This window comes from Dendropsophus ebraccatus, chromosome 11, assembly GCF_027789765.1.
Source record: "Dendropsophus ebraccatus isolate aDenEbr1 chromosome 11, aDenEbr1.pat, whole genome shotgun sequence".
NCBI classification, from domain to species: Eukaryota; Metazoa; Chordata; class Amphibia; order Anura; family Hylidae; genus Dendropsophus; species Dendropsophus ebraccatus.
In genome coordinates, this window is record NC_091464.1 from 39,709,128 (window position 1) to 39,723,366 (window position 14,239).

The following is a 14,239-nucleotide window of genomic DNA, read 5'->3' on the forward strand; positions in this document are numbered from 1 at the left end:
ATGGTGCGTTCACACCTACAGGATCAGCAGCAGATCTGCAGCAGATCCGCAGCAGATTTGATGCTGTGTTCAGTTATTTAACCCCTAGACGACCCTGGACGTAGGGTTACGTCATGGAAGTCTGTCCCCAGACGACCCATGACGTAACCTTACGTCCTGGGTGTTTTTCCCGCTATGAAGCGCGCTCCGGAGCGGAGCGCGCTTCATAGCAGGTGGGGGCCGGCTGCAATCAGCAGCCGGGACCTCACCGGTAATGACACGCTGCAGCGATCGCGCTGCCGCGTGTCATTAACCCCTTAAACGCCGCTGAAACGGACTGCCGGAGGTCTCTTACCTGCCTCCGTGCGGTCAGATCGGTGATCTGCTACACTGAGCCTGCACAGGCAGGCTCAATGAGCAGATCGCCGATAACACTGATCAATGCTATGCCTATGGCATAGCAATGATCAGTGTATAAATCAAAGTACTGTATGTAGAAGTCCCCCAAAGGGACTTCAAAAGTGTAAAAAAAAAAAAAAAAGTTCAAAACACTAACACACTACCCCAAAACCCCTCCCCCAATAAAAGTCTAAATCACCCCCCTTTCCCATTATATAAATAAAACATATAAAAATAAATAAATAGATAAACATATAATATACCGTAGCGTGCGTAATTGTCCGATCTATTAAAATATAACAAGCGTCATTGCGACCGGTAAACGGCGTACACGAAAAGAGGGGAAAAAGTGCGCAGATTACCGATTTTATGTTACATTATATATTTAAAAAAATCAATAAAAAGTGATCAAAACGTCCGATCTTCACAAATATGGTATTAATAAAAACTAGAGATCATGGCGGAAAAAATGACACCCCATACAGCCCCGTAGGTGAAAAAATAAAACCGTTATAAGCGTCACAATAGGCCCATTTTATTAATATTTAATTGCCAGAAAAAAGGATTTCATAAAAAAAAATATATATAACATTAGAGAATCTTTGTAACCTGCATGTGGTTGTGTTCGGACTGACCTATAGAATAATAGTATAATGTTGCTTTTACCATATAGTGCATTACGTAGACACAGGAACCCCCCAAACGTTACCATATCGCATTCTTTCTTACGATTTCACCTATTTATATCTTCATAAATAATATATTTGGGGTTCCATCATACATGTTATGGTAAAATGAATGACGCCATTACAAAGTACAACTATTCCTGTAAAAAACAAGCACTTACATGGCTTGTAGATAGAAAACTGAGAGTGCTAGAGCACGAAAGCACTAAGATCAAAATTTGCGCGGTCCACTGGGTCATTTTGGGCCTGGTCCTCAAAGGGTTAAATGAAATCTGCTGCGGATCCGCAGCAGAAAATACGCTGCAGATCCGGTAAGTGTGAACGTACCCTAAGCAAACAGAGCCTTAAAAGGGATATGACATTTAATAGACAATTTCATTTTACCTGGATTTTTCATGCAATTTATACACCAGAAAATCTCTCTGTGTGAAGGAGCTCTAACATCTCTGATTATAATGGCTGTGTTTACAATTGAGAAAGAATATTGCTATTCAGTAATTGCCGTTATTTTCATCAACTTTGCTTTCTCTGGGTTTGATCTGGAAATATTTGCTTTTTTGGTGGTCACAGGTCTTGATCAAAAAAGTGTTTGAGATGTCCTCTTATGTATCCTGCGCCAAGAATCAGCAATTACTTTTATGGAATTTAATTGCATATTTTAAAGAATCATAAAGCACAGAGCTGTCTTGGGGTATTTGATGTTGATGTTCCCCACAGCAAATACTTAGGATGGAATAAATAATCATTATGGAATCTAAGCCTTGTGTCGGGCTTATGCGCCTCCTCTCCCCGCATTGAAGAATGAACATGTTCATTCCACAGCGCAGTTAGAGGAGGCGCACGAGCTTCCCATAGGCTGTCATTATGACAGGGAGGCTGGCGGCATTCTGCGGTGGAGAATTCTGCCACTTTTGCTCCGTGTGCACAGAGCCTTATTGTAATGTGGTCCATCTTATTTTTGTCATGGTGTCCTATGTTTTATGGGGCATAAAACAGCACTGTATTTCATGGCATTTTTTATGAAATCTGTCATGGAGACCTTAACCTTCAATAAAATTGTATGCCATATGTCCTAATATAAAGATATTTGAGCAAGAAACACACATGCAAGACCCCAAGTGCACATACCCCTATAAGTAACCCTAATCTAAATTAATGTGGAGTTTAGATGCCAGTGATGCTACTCTGAGGTCATTTATCATCCGTGTTTAGATTTCGTTACCTGCCTATATACAAGAATTGTCTGAGGTTACAAAGTTCATAAAAACGCAAAAAAAACCTCTATTGGATCTGTGTATTCACTAAGCATTAAAAAATGTAGTATCAATGCCCATTTTCTCTTGCTATCTCCTTTTTTGTGCTTTATAATAAAATGATGTAACAAAAAAAAATTATATATATATATATATATATATATATATATATATATATATATATCAATCCATCCATCCAATATCATGTAAAGACTTTAGGGGAGATTTATCAAACATGGTGTAAAGTGAAACTGGCTCAGTTGCCCCTAGCAACCAATCAGATTTCACCTTTCATTTTCCAAAGAGTCTGTGAGGAATGAAAGGTGGAATCTGATTGGTTGCTAGGGGCAACTGAGCCAGTTTCACTTTACACCATGTTTGATAAATCTCCCCCTTTATGCAACAATTGGATAACATGACCACATCACGTTATATTCTTGAGAAGAACAAAAAGTTTTTTTTGTTTTGTTTTTTATATGTATTTTTATTTTAGTCTTTTACAGTTTTATGAACTCTACAAAAGAATGTCAAAACCTTTGAGGGCAACTGTTTGAAAAGACCTCTGAAAGTGCTTACATGGCTTCATAGCTATCTAGGCAGTGAGAATGGAAATAACTTTATTGTAGTTGTCCAAGGCTGCAATCACCTAAAAAAAAAAAAATGCTTTTAATTGCCTCTCTTAAATGTCACAGGGGTGTGGCCAGGTCACTGAAGTCATTTAAGCAGTTTATGATGACTTTCAAGCCGATGGATTCTTTTTAACCTTATTTAGTCCATGACTGTTAATGACTTATTTAGTCCATGATGAAAACATGTACATCAACATCTCACTTTTTTGTTTTATTTTCTTTACATATTGCGATCCTGTTATATATATATATATATATATATATATATATATATATATATATATATATATATAAAAGACCCTAAGAAAATAACTTGGAAAATATTTGTTTTAATAATAAGTTCAATTTAAGATATAATTTTTGACGTTTTATTTGTTCACTTCATACAGTCAAGATTTTGGGGCTATCAAGAATACTTTGTCAGAACTCTGGCCTATGAAGCAATATAAATGTAAAAATAAGTTATTTGCTGCAGTGTGGAGATACACAGCATATAGGTAGAATACAGTCTTAATACAAATATAAAAAATATTCTTCAGTCTTCCACATCTGTGCTCACTTCCCGGAGAGCTGTGCCTCACCTGAAATGAGAGGACATGTTAAAGTGTGTCATACAGCCCGAACATTCCTCAGAACTCATACAATAGAGTCTACATACTGTAAGCTTATACAATGTTACATTCTCTGCATTTAATAGTTTCATCATCATGAAGTGAAAGAATTGGATTTAGATAAAGGATTTTAAAATTAAACTGTGAAAATAAGATTCAATGGTTGTATTAATTTTTAACAAATCCTTAATGGAAATTCCATATTCTGGATGTCAAGAATAGTACACTAATATTCTTGTAAAAGGAATACTGGTCCCCAATGGAATCTATTAAAATCTATTGGGTCATTCAGCAATTATTATTATTATTATTTTTTTGTAGGACAAGCATCTGTCACAGCATCATGGCTTCCTTGGAGTGTGTTCACAAGTAGTGAGTTTGCAGCGGATCTTACACTACTCAGTAACATATTAGTCTATGGCCTTGCATTCCCGCAGCAGATTTTCATTACTGATTAGTAGGATTCTAATTAGCTGCTGCACCAGTAAAACAATATACACAAATCTCCAGGTCCCTGCTCACTGGTGGCCTGCTCAGCCAATCACTGCCTGCAACCGGATAGCTCAGTGATTGGCTGAGTGGGCTGTCAGTGAGCCGGGACCTGGAGACTAAAGCAGGAGCACTCTGGGGGATAGCGGGCAGGTAAACTTAAATTTTTTTATAATTTTTAACCCCTCGGCAAACAAATAAACAAGGCCATCACTATATTCTCAAAGTGAAATGAAACTCTGCTGTGCAAAACGTAAATCCACAAAAAAGTCTCAGCAGCACAAGACCTCGAGTATGGGTGCATATCTCACCAAACCGGACCCAGGTTCGTATGAATATCCAAGTAACATGATGGAGACCGCACTTCCAAAATGAAGGCACTGGTGTGATTAAAGAGTGTCTTCGTTTTGGAAGTGCGGTCTCCAGCTTGTTACTCTGCTGTGCAAAAGCTATAATGGTACCAAGTATAGCAGCACATTTCCTGGAAAACTCGCTACATGTGAACACACCCTTTTCCATCATATCACTGCCCCCACTGCCGTGGCTAAAGCTGCTTCTTCCACCACGTCGGTCACCTACCATGTGGCCCCCATCATCTCTCCTATCACCACAGTGGCGCCTAACATTGTGGTCCCCACTGCAACCAGTGATGCTTCTGCTCCAGGTCCCTCACGCTATCGCTATCCGTGGAAGAAGAAAAAGAAGAGGCCTACTCAGGGCCCTCCTGCATCCTTTCATTAAGCTTTACTACAGAAAGCAAAGTTCTTGACTGTTCATATAACTGTTTTGTTTTAGGTTTGGAACAGTTCTCTGCAACGTTTAAGATTCGTGCCTGGTCCTCCTGACCAAGTTTCCTGTACTAACCAGCCATGAGCTGATGGAGACTCACCATAACCAAACTGTTCTCTAGTGCCTGTCCCAGAGCCTTTTGCATGGACGATAGTTTTTATTGCCTCAAAGAGACTCTCCCTAACAGAGACACTTAACCCATTCCTTCCTAATGCACTTTCCTGTGATTGTGTGCTCCACACAGGGTATTATTGCGCTTGTTCATTGTTGCACTTATTTCTAGTGTTACACTTATTCTGCTATCGTATTTCAGGGTTGTCAAAGTCATTTGTATTTCCTCCTCTGAGTAAGCAAAGGGATTATTTGATTAGCCTCAGAGTAGAGTGCCTCTTTTGTAAAACAGTATAATTTTCTAGTGTCAGAGTCAGATAGCTCCTCCTCTGAGTAAGAGAAGTCAGTTCATATATACCTCAGAGAAAGTCTAGATTATATAGGAGTGTATTTTCTCATCCAGTCTCATATTCTCAGTATTGTCTATATTATCTTTATAGCTGGAAAGATTTAGTTGAGCCAGTTTGTATTCAGATTTCTCTCAGGTTTCCTTCAGATTCACTTGGGCCAGTTCTCATCAAATACCTCGTTGTATATGTCGTCCTTTGTACCTCCCTTCCTGGTGTCTCTAGTGTTGTTCGCCCTGTTTTGTCTCCACACGTTTGTAACCACACACGTTTGTAACCACACATAGTAATACTCCAACATTTACACTTGTCCATACCCATTGCGCCTTGGATGCCTTTTCGTGTGTTTGGCCTATAGAGTGCTTGTGTCGCATGATTGGACATGTCGCACAGGAGTTGGACATGTCGCAGGTCCCACTTCACCACTAGAAGTGTGGATCAGGTGCTCTGCTGTATTCAAGTCTTCGGCTGTATCTTCCTGCTCAAGTGTCCGGAGTTCCTTCTCTCATCTGGGTGTCATTCCGTTATCTCTCATCATCATTTCAAGTATTCACAGCAAGTATTATTCTCAAGCTAATCCACCCAGCAACGCTACCTTCTCTCATACTCCTACTCCCATCATCCGGCACATGTTCTCCCAGCCTATGCAGCATCACTCCTGCCTTGTTTGTCAAAGCCTGCTATATACCCGGTTGCAACCGGACAGAACTGTTGCTACTAGTTACCTCATCTATAATAAAACCGCTGTTACTGAACCCTGGCATTGGTGTCCACTAACTGGTGCCCTGACTAGGTGCAGCCAGGAATCGCATGCCCATCATCACCCGCAGATTCCACAGACCGGCCCTACAGCTGTGCCGCCCTCAGGCCTATACCGTGACAAGTATACACCCTGCAGCTACCCTGGTTATTGCCCGCTCATAACAACAGCACTGCGGAAGTGGCCCCCAGGGGCCAGAGCATCGCAATATTAAGAAGGACACTGTGTTCACTGTGACTTCCTATAATGCACACCCAGCACCTAGTGACTTGGTATAATGCACACCCAGCACCCAGTGACTTGGTATAATGCACACCCAGCACCCAGTGACTTGGTATAATGCACACCCAGCACCTAGTGACTTCCTATAATACACACCCAGCACCTAGTGACTTGGTATAATGCACACCCAGCACCTAGTGACTTGGTATAATGCACACCCAGCACCTAGTGACTTGGTATAATGCACACCCAGCACCTAGTGACTTGGTATAATGCACACCCAGCACCTAGTGACTTGGTATAATGCACACCCAGCACCTAGTGACTTGGTATAATGCACACCCAGCACCCAGTGATTTGGTAAAATGCCCACCCAGCACCTAGTGACTTCCTATAATACACACCCAGCACCTAGTGACTTCCTATAATACACACCCAGCACCTAGTGACTTGGTATAATGCACACCCAGCACCTAGTGACTTGGTATAATGCACACCCAGCACCTAGTGACTTGGTATAATGCACACCCAGCACCCAGTGACTTGGTATAATGCACACCCAGCACCTAGTGACTTGGTATAATGCCCACCCAGCACCTAGTGACTTGGTATAATGCCCACCCAGCACCTAGTGACTTGGTATAATGCACACCCAGCACCTAGTGACTTCCTATAATACACACCCAGCACCTAGTGACTTGGTATAATGCCCACCCAGCACCTAGTGACTTGGTATAATGCACACCCAGCACCTAGTGACTTGGTATAATGCACACCCAGCACCTAGTGACTTCCTATAATACACACCCAGCACCTAGTGCCTTGGTATAATGCACACCCAGCATCTAGTGACTTGGTATAATGCACACCCAGCACCTAGTGACTTGGTATAATGCACACCCAGCACCTAGTGACTCAACTATTTTTTTTCCTACAATGAATTATACTAAAATGAAATATAAAATAACTAGAGGAAAGAAAAAAAACAAGATAAATACCCATAGCTAATGAACTGTAGTATGGCTTTAATTATGCTCCTTACTAGTTTGTATAATCATATTTGAGATATATTACATGACTGATGTGAGTTTACACAGACAGATATCTGACAGATTATTGAAGCCAAAGCCATAAACAGGCTATAAACAGAGAGCATGTCATAAAGGAAAGACTGAGATTTCTCCTCTTCTCAAATCAAATCCTGGCTTTGGCTTCAAAAATCTCTCTGTGTAAACGCACTATAAAACAGCACTAGTAGAAATCTATTGCCTCTTTCTATACTCATGTGTGTGTCTTATTTCACACAGAGGCTCCAAGGCATGTCTCATTTTGTGGTGTCCCCTGTTAGGTGCATTACTTCTATGGTAGAATACTGTGCATCATGGGCGCCCAAGCAGTGCACCATAGGCCCTATAATGTGTGCATTGCCTTCTACATTAAATGCTATTTACAAACTGGGCTTTTGACCTTCATTCTCATGTTTACTCAGACATTCTCATTATGAAAGAAATAATTGCCTATTAAAAGCTATATTTAGTGTCACATTCTCATTTAGAAGAACATTTTGTGTTTTACATGTTGCTGTCAATGTATACACTCTCCTGGCTAATTGTCCCATTGGAAACATTGTAATCACTTTGGGTCGATGACATGCAGTAATAATTGTTTGAAACTCAAGTTCTATTTTTTACTATGTGCATGTTAAAATGCATGCATGCCCGTTATGTTACATTGTCTTAAAGGGAAACAATTACCTCCCTGGTGGAGTAGGAACCGGCCCCAGTACCATATAGCTGCCAGGTAGCTATAAGGTACTGGGGCCAATTCACACTTTACCAGGGAAGTAAGTGGTTCCCTTAAACTTTTTTTTTATGTTTAAAGAAAAAATGTACAGTTGGCACAGAGTGACTTAACATAAAAGGCAAAGTCATACTCACCTGCCCTAGTCCCCTGAAGCTGCTGGTCACACATTCCGTGTCCCCACTTCTCACTAGTTCTAGTAACACATCATCCCCAAAGGAACTGCAGCCCAGGCACTCACTGACTGAGACAAGTCAATACCGCGGCCAGTGACTGTCAGGGTGGGCATTTCCAGTAGGGGTTCATGGGTCACAGGAACCAGCAGAGACAGGCGATTTCCAACCAGCAGCTGCAGGGGACTAGGACAGGCAAGTACAGCTTTGTTTTTTATTTTTACATTATACTTTACATGGGACTTTTTCTGGGACTGTACAACCCCTTTAAGCCAGTCTGCCCTTTCAATACCTTTAATAGCTTACCTTGATTTTTTACAAAATTATTTCATTCACTGTTTGAAAGGTAATACAAAGTTCTATCCCTTGGCTACTCTTTACATACAGTATGTCAAAGGAAACTATATATATTTCAAACATTTCAACACGCTGTGCAGCTCTGCAAATTTGTCAGTATTCTGCATCCTCACGGCTGGTGAATGTGCACTGTGATTGCTAAACAGAGGTGACCCCTAGCTGGTAATTTCGGAGGCCCTGTTTGAGACCACAGAAAAATTACATCTGCGACGGAGATTATCATGATTGACAAAGACAAAACTTTGAAAGGAAATGATGTTCAACAGCTGAGGCATGAAGTCCGTACCCTGCAAATGGCCAGTCTTTTCTAAAGGACCACATATTATCATAGAACGTTGTCTTACCATGCAGTTTTGTGCTTGTTAGCCTTAAAGGGGTTGTCCACTGAAAAGCTTTTTCTTTAATATTAACTGGTGCCAGAAAGTTATATAGATTTGGAATTTACTTCTATTTAAAAATCTCAATTCTTCCCATACTTATTAGCTACTGTATGTCATGCAGGAAACGTTGTTTTATTTTCAGTCGGACACAGGGCTCTCTGCTGACATCTCTGGCCGAGACATGAACTGTCCAGAGCAGGAGAGGTTTTCTATGGGGATTTGCTGCTGCTCTGGACAGTTCCTGACATAGATAGATGTCAGCAGAGAGCACTGTGTCAGAATGGAAAGAATACACCACTTTCTGAGATTTTTAAATAGAAGTAAATTACAAATCTATATAACTTCCCATATTCCTATAAAAAAAAACCTCTCCTACCCTGGACAGTTCCTGTCTCGGCCAGAGATGTCAGCAGAGAGCACTATGTCAAACTGAAAATAAAACATTTCCTGCATGACATACAGCAGCTGATAACTATGGGAAGAACTGAGATTTTTTTAATAGAAGTAAATTACAAATCTATATAACTTTCTGACAGCAGTTGATTTGAAAGAAAAAGATTTTCGCTGGATAGCCCCTTTAATCGGTGCAAAATGTAGACATCTGCAATAATAATGTGATATTATGGTGTAGGGCCTGCAGAGTAATATAATATTTAGGGGTGCACAATCCACTATGCAAGATGTTTCATTAATTTTTCTATAAGAAGAAGCCATCATAGACTACAGAAGTGTAGAGTTTCCCTATTAACATTTTAGATGGAGGAACCCATTGGCACGACCTGAAAAGTGCCAAAGTATGTGGGCAAGACTGCTGTTTACATGCAAAATTGTGCATATGTTAACAACCTATGCATTTGTGTAGGGCTTTAAGCCTAATGCGGCCCAGCGCTTCTTGTGTTCTTACCTTAACAAGTAAAGCAGCTAGTGTAATGGTGTACATGTCTGATTGGCAGACTGTGAAGAGCTCTAGTTTTTGCAGAAATGACTAGATGTCAGACACAGTAATCCTGGGAGGATTTTTATTCTCCAAATGTGATGCAGATCTAATAGGCAATCATTCCACATGATAAGGATCAATCTTTCCAATGGCATTAGGTAAGGCCAAACAATCTGCCAACAAAATTACTGAGACAGCGTCAAACATTGAAAATTCTGTCCATACCTCCAATCTAGAGAAAACAGCATCTGTGCTATAGAAGAGCTTGCTTTATGAATCACTGAACTATGGAGAGACACTTGAATGAAAGCAAAACAGAGAAGCAAATATATAGGAGATCATCCACACAGTGAGGCTCAAGAGCAAATCCTGTGCTTGGTATGCCATGGGCTAACACCGAAATAATGCATCTGACGTCATTGTGTACATGTTCTTATATTTCAGTTACGAAGTATGTAGATGTAGATGGTCTAAGATGCAATTTAAGCTCCACCTATATCATTATCAATAACAATTCCCATATTAAAAATAGCAGCCTATATTTCTTCCATCCTTTCTGTAAACCCAGGCTGTGCACACTGTGTAATATAAATATAGGGGTGGGGGATTTATGAAGACCGGCGTACAAGTACGCCGCTCTTATATAAAGCCCCGCCCCCCATTCCCCGGCAGAATTCACTAAGAGACGTGAATCCGGCCAGTCGGGCAACCGAACCTGCGCCTGGCATACTAAATCTAGGTGTAGATTTGGGTCATGATAAATTATGATACATGTGGTGCAGGAGGAGGCCGCGCCTCCTCCCCACCTTTTTATGCCCCCCCCCAAGCTCCCCCAGCCCACCCTTGGGGCGAGCGGGGTGTACGGCAGAGAGAAGGAGCGAATCTGCACCTTCTCCCTGGCGTACGCCTCGGCTGGACCATACATAAATGTCCCCCATAGGCTTCTATAAATAATATGATGGCAGTTACACATACTGTAGTTTAACAACATAGTTTAGTTTCTGATCTCTCCTATCGGAAAACAGAAAAACTCCCAAAATTTCATTGTTCATGGAATTCCTTTAAAAGGCACTGTATAAGGTAATTCTGTTAAAAGAAAAATATATATTCAGCAACTAGATGGAATGCTCTGTAGTGATGATAGTCTGCAGCAGAAGATGCAGAGAGGGATCCCCCTTAGTCTCGCTCTTAGGTTAGCCTTGAGAAACATTTGAGAAAGCAGCAGCTAAGTCCATTCAGTATATGTGACAAAAGGTGAAGTGCTAGAGACAGGCTATGTAACTGCTGCTAGAGAACGCATGTATTTTGAAATTGTTTCTTTTTCCTTATCTATGCTTATAACAAGATGCTTATCCCTCAATTAAACAGAAGCTTTTCAGCTTGAACAAAGTTAAAACTTTGGCTGTCCAGGCATGATGGGAATTATAGCTTTGCAACAGCTGAAGGGCCGAAGGTTCCCCATCCCTGCCTTAAATGATCATGTTTTACTGCTGCAAACAGGAGTACACCATGCAGGAATCTACACTTGCACTGCTGCATGTGTGCCTCTTAGTAAATCTGGCCATGTATGAATATGCCTCCCCAGCGTATTCTCTCCCTGGCTCAGTACCATATGACAGATTAAAAATAGATATTCAATGAAAGAGTCTTCAATGACAGGTACACTTTTATATAATCTTAGAATAATCCGCTTTACGGCTTCTGTTAGCAGTAATAAGTAGGGTTCATCTGGCTCACCAGATAAACCCTACTATGACATGGATTGTGGGTGCAATGATAACAGTTATAATAGATCTGAGGCCCCTAACAATTTCTGTGATGTCCAAGCTGACCCACTAAATAGTAGTAGCATTACTTCTCTAGTAAATGTAATATGTATGTCTCTGAATAACAAAGGTTTGGCATGTACTAGCAGTACTTTATGGTCTTCATGGTCAAAATGCTGAAAAAACACCCTAAGAGTACAGGGTAATCCTGGGCCATAACCTTATAATGCTCTGGATGAAACAAAAAGATGGGAAATCCTAGAAGTTACAATGTCCTACAATCTGGCAGGATAAGGATATGCCACCTGCATATGTACTAAGACAACTTTAATCCTGAAACATGGATTTATCCCAATGTATAGATATTTAATAGTAGGTAAGATGTACAAGGTAATGTAACGCACGTACAGGTTAGTTTTCCTGCTACTTCTTGCAGTGTCTTGATATGTTGTTTTCATTCTGAGTCTCATATCCATCTCTGAATAAGTAAGAATAAAACTCCGAGCCCCAGTTGTCAGGGATCATACCATGGATATAGTGTCATGTGGTGAAGATCTGTCTGCCACCTGGCACCAGTGATCAAGCTCTGTACCTGGCACTGAAGACAGGAGTGTCTGCCAGTTCTGTACTACTTCTTAGATAAACGGACTATCTCCTTGTCACTGTCACGCTAAGTGCACACCTGTTTCTATGCCCTTGAAAATCTTAATTATTCATTCTTTTTCTAAATGGATTAACAGCTACCTGTACCGGAATGTCTAACCCCAGGGTAATAGTCACAGCACTGCGGCTTTGCGAAATAATCCAGGAAACAGAAGCTAGTTACTAAGATAACATCCCCTGCTCTCTAACGAAAACATTGCCCCATATAGTATGTAAGATATTATTCATTTATTTTTAAGTCAGTCTTCAGCTAAATAGATCAGACGAACAAACCACCTAAACTCCCGAGGCCTCCTTTACCTTCATTTATAGCATTGTAAATTGCATGGAAAAATAAATTTTAAGGCTATGTTCACACAACGTGATTTTTGAGAAAAGAACAGACGCTGATAGCAATGGAATCAGCGACCGTTCTTTACCGCAGGGGCGGCATTGCACTGAAGTCAATGCAATGCTGCCCCCTGTGTTCATACAGCGTTATGTGAACGCCCGATACAGAGGTATTGGCTGCAGGAACGTCCTGAATGCAGCCCAGAGGCTGGCAGTTAAATGCAGTGTGAACATAGCCTAATACATTGACATATTCTATATAAGAAGTTGTATTTTTTAATTGTATTTTATTGTTATTTTAAGCTTTGAAATCTGGCTGGTAAGCCGTTAGGAGCACTAGTGGCGGGGCTACTGCCCCTAGCATCGATTTGAGCTGTAGCACCGCCCCCACACAGCCATCCACCCAATAATTATGAATGGAGGGGGCAGCCAGGGCAGGCCAGATCAATGCACCCCCAGTGCTACTAATGGCTTACCAGGCAGAAGATTTCACCACACTAACACCCCAGGAACAGCGCCAAGGATGAAGGTAACAGACATACCTTCATCCTCAGCACCCGTACCCACTAGAAGGCTGACAGCAGGTTGGAATTATCTTACTTGCTGATAGTTCCCCTTTAAGCCATGCCCCTTTTTAATCAAAGACACACATCCTTTTACTAAGGGTGATCCCCTTATCAGGCACACTGTAAAGACACCTAAAAAGTTCTTAGTAAATGTGTTGCAACAATATAAAATTTGGGCCATTGTATGTATCGAGTTGTATTCTGCACTATAGACTTCTCAGTGGCATGTGGTTGCAAAAATATATAAAGTAAATAAAAACACAGTGAAAAATGTCTGCAAGACACTGGAAGAGATTTAAAGGGGTTCTCTAGAATTAGAAAAAGAACACCTCCTTTTTGTTTTTTTGCAAAACAGCACCACCACTGTCCTCAGGTTGTGTGTGGTATTACATTTTAGCTACATTTATTTCAATACAACTGTGCTACAAAACTACACCTAAACTAAGCACAAGAGAGGTGCTATTTTTTGAAGAAAGCAGCCATGTTTTTCTAAACATGGACAACCCTCTTAATCCGTCTCCATCTATCCATTTTTGGCAGACTCTAGTTGAGCGAACTTCTGGCATGTTCAGATTCTTCTGAACCCTAGCGTGTGGCATTTAATTAGCAGTGGCCACTGAAGCTGGATGGGGCCCTAGGCTGTATTCATGTTTTCCAGGACTCCCTTGTGCTGCATTGAACTCCAGCAGCCCCCGCTAATCAAATGTCGCACACTTGGGTTTGGATGAACCGAGCATGCTCGAAGTTCGCTCAACTCTAATAGCGACCAATCACAGCCTTATTTGAGAAATTAAATCTGAGCTGTGATTGGTCTGAGACCAAGATACAAGATAATGCATCTGGGCCTTGTGAAACCAAGGCTGTTTATTTTTGTCCATATTACAGACACTAGTCCTTCCCCAACTATGGGTCTAGAGACCGGACTGACAGCATCATGACAATCTGTATGGGTCCATGATACAGATGCAAATGCTTGTCTGTATTCTGTATTA

At 41.0% G+C, this 14,239-nt stretch overlaps 1 protein-coding gene across 1 annotated transcript in view; it reads right to left on the minus strand.

The window, feature by feature from the left end:
• Positions 1-3,300: 3,300 nt before the first annotated feature.
• The window catches only part of SMPX (small muscle protein X-linked), a 59,477-nt gene continuing 48,538 nt past the window's right edge, over positions 3,301-14,239 (minus strand). The window contains exon 6 of the mRNA XM_069945566.1: positions 3,301-3,522. The gene's annotated coding sequence lies outside the window, so the exon portion shown is untranslated. The remainder of the gene's footprint in view (positions 3,523-14,239) is intronic.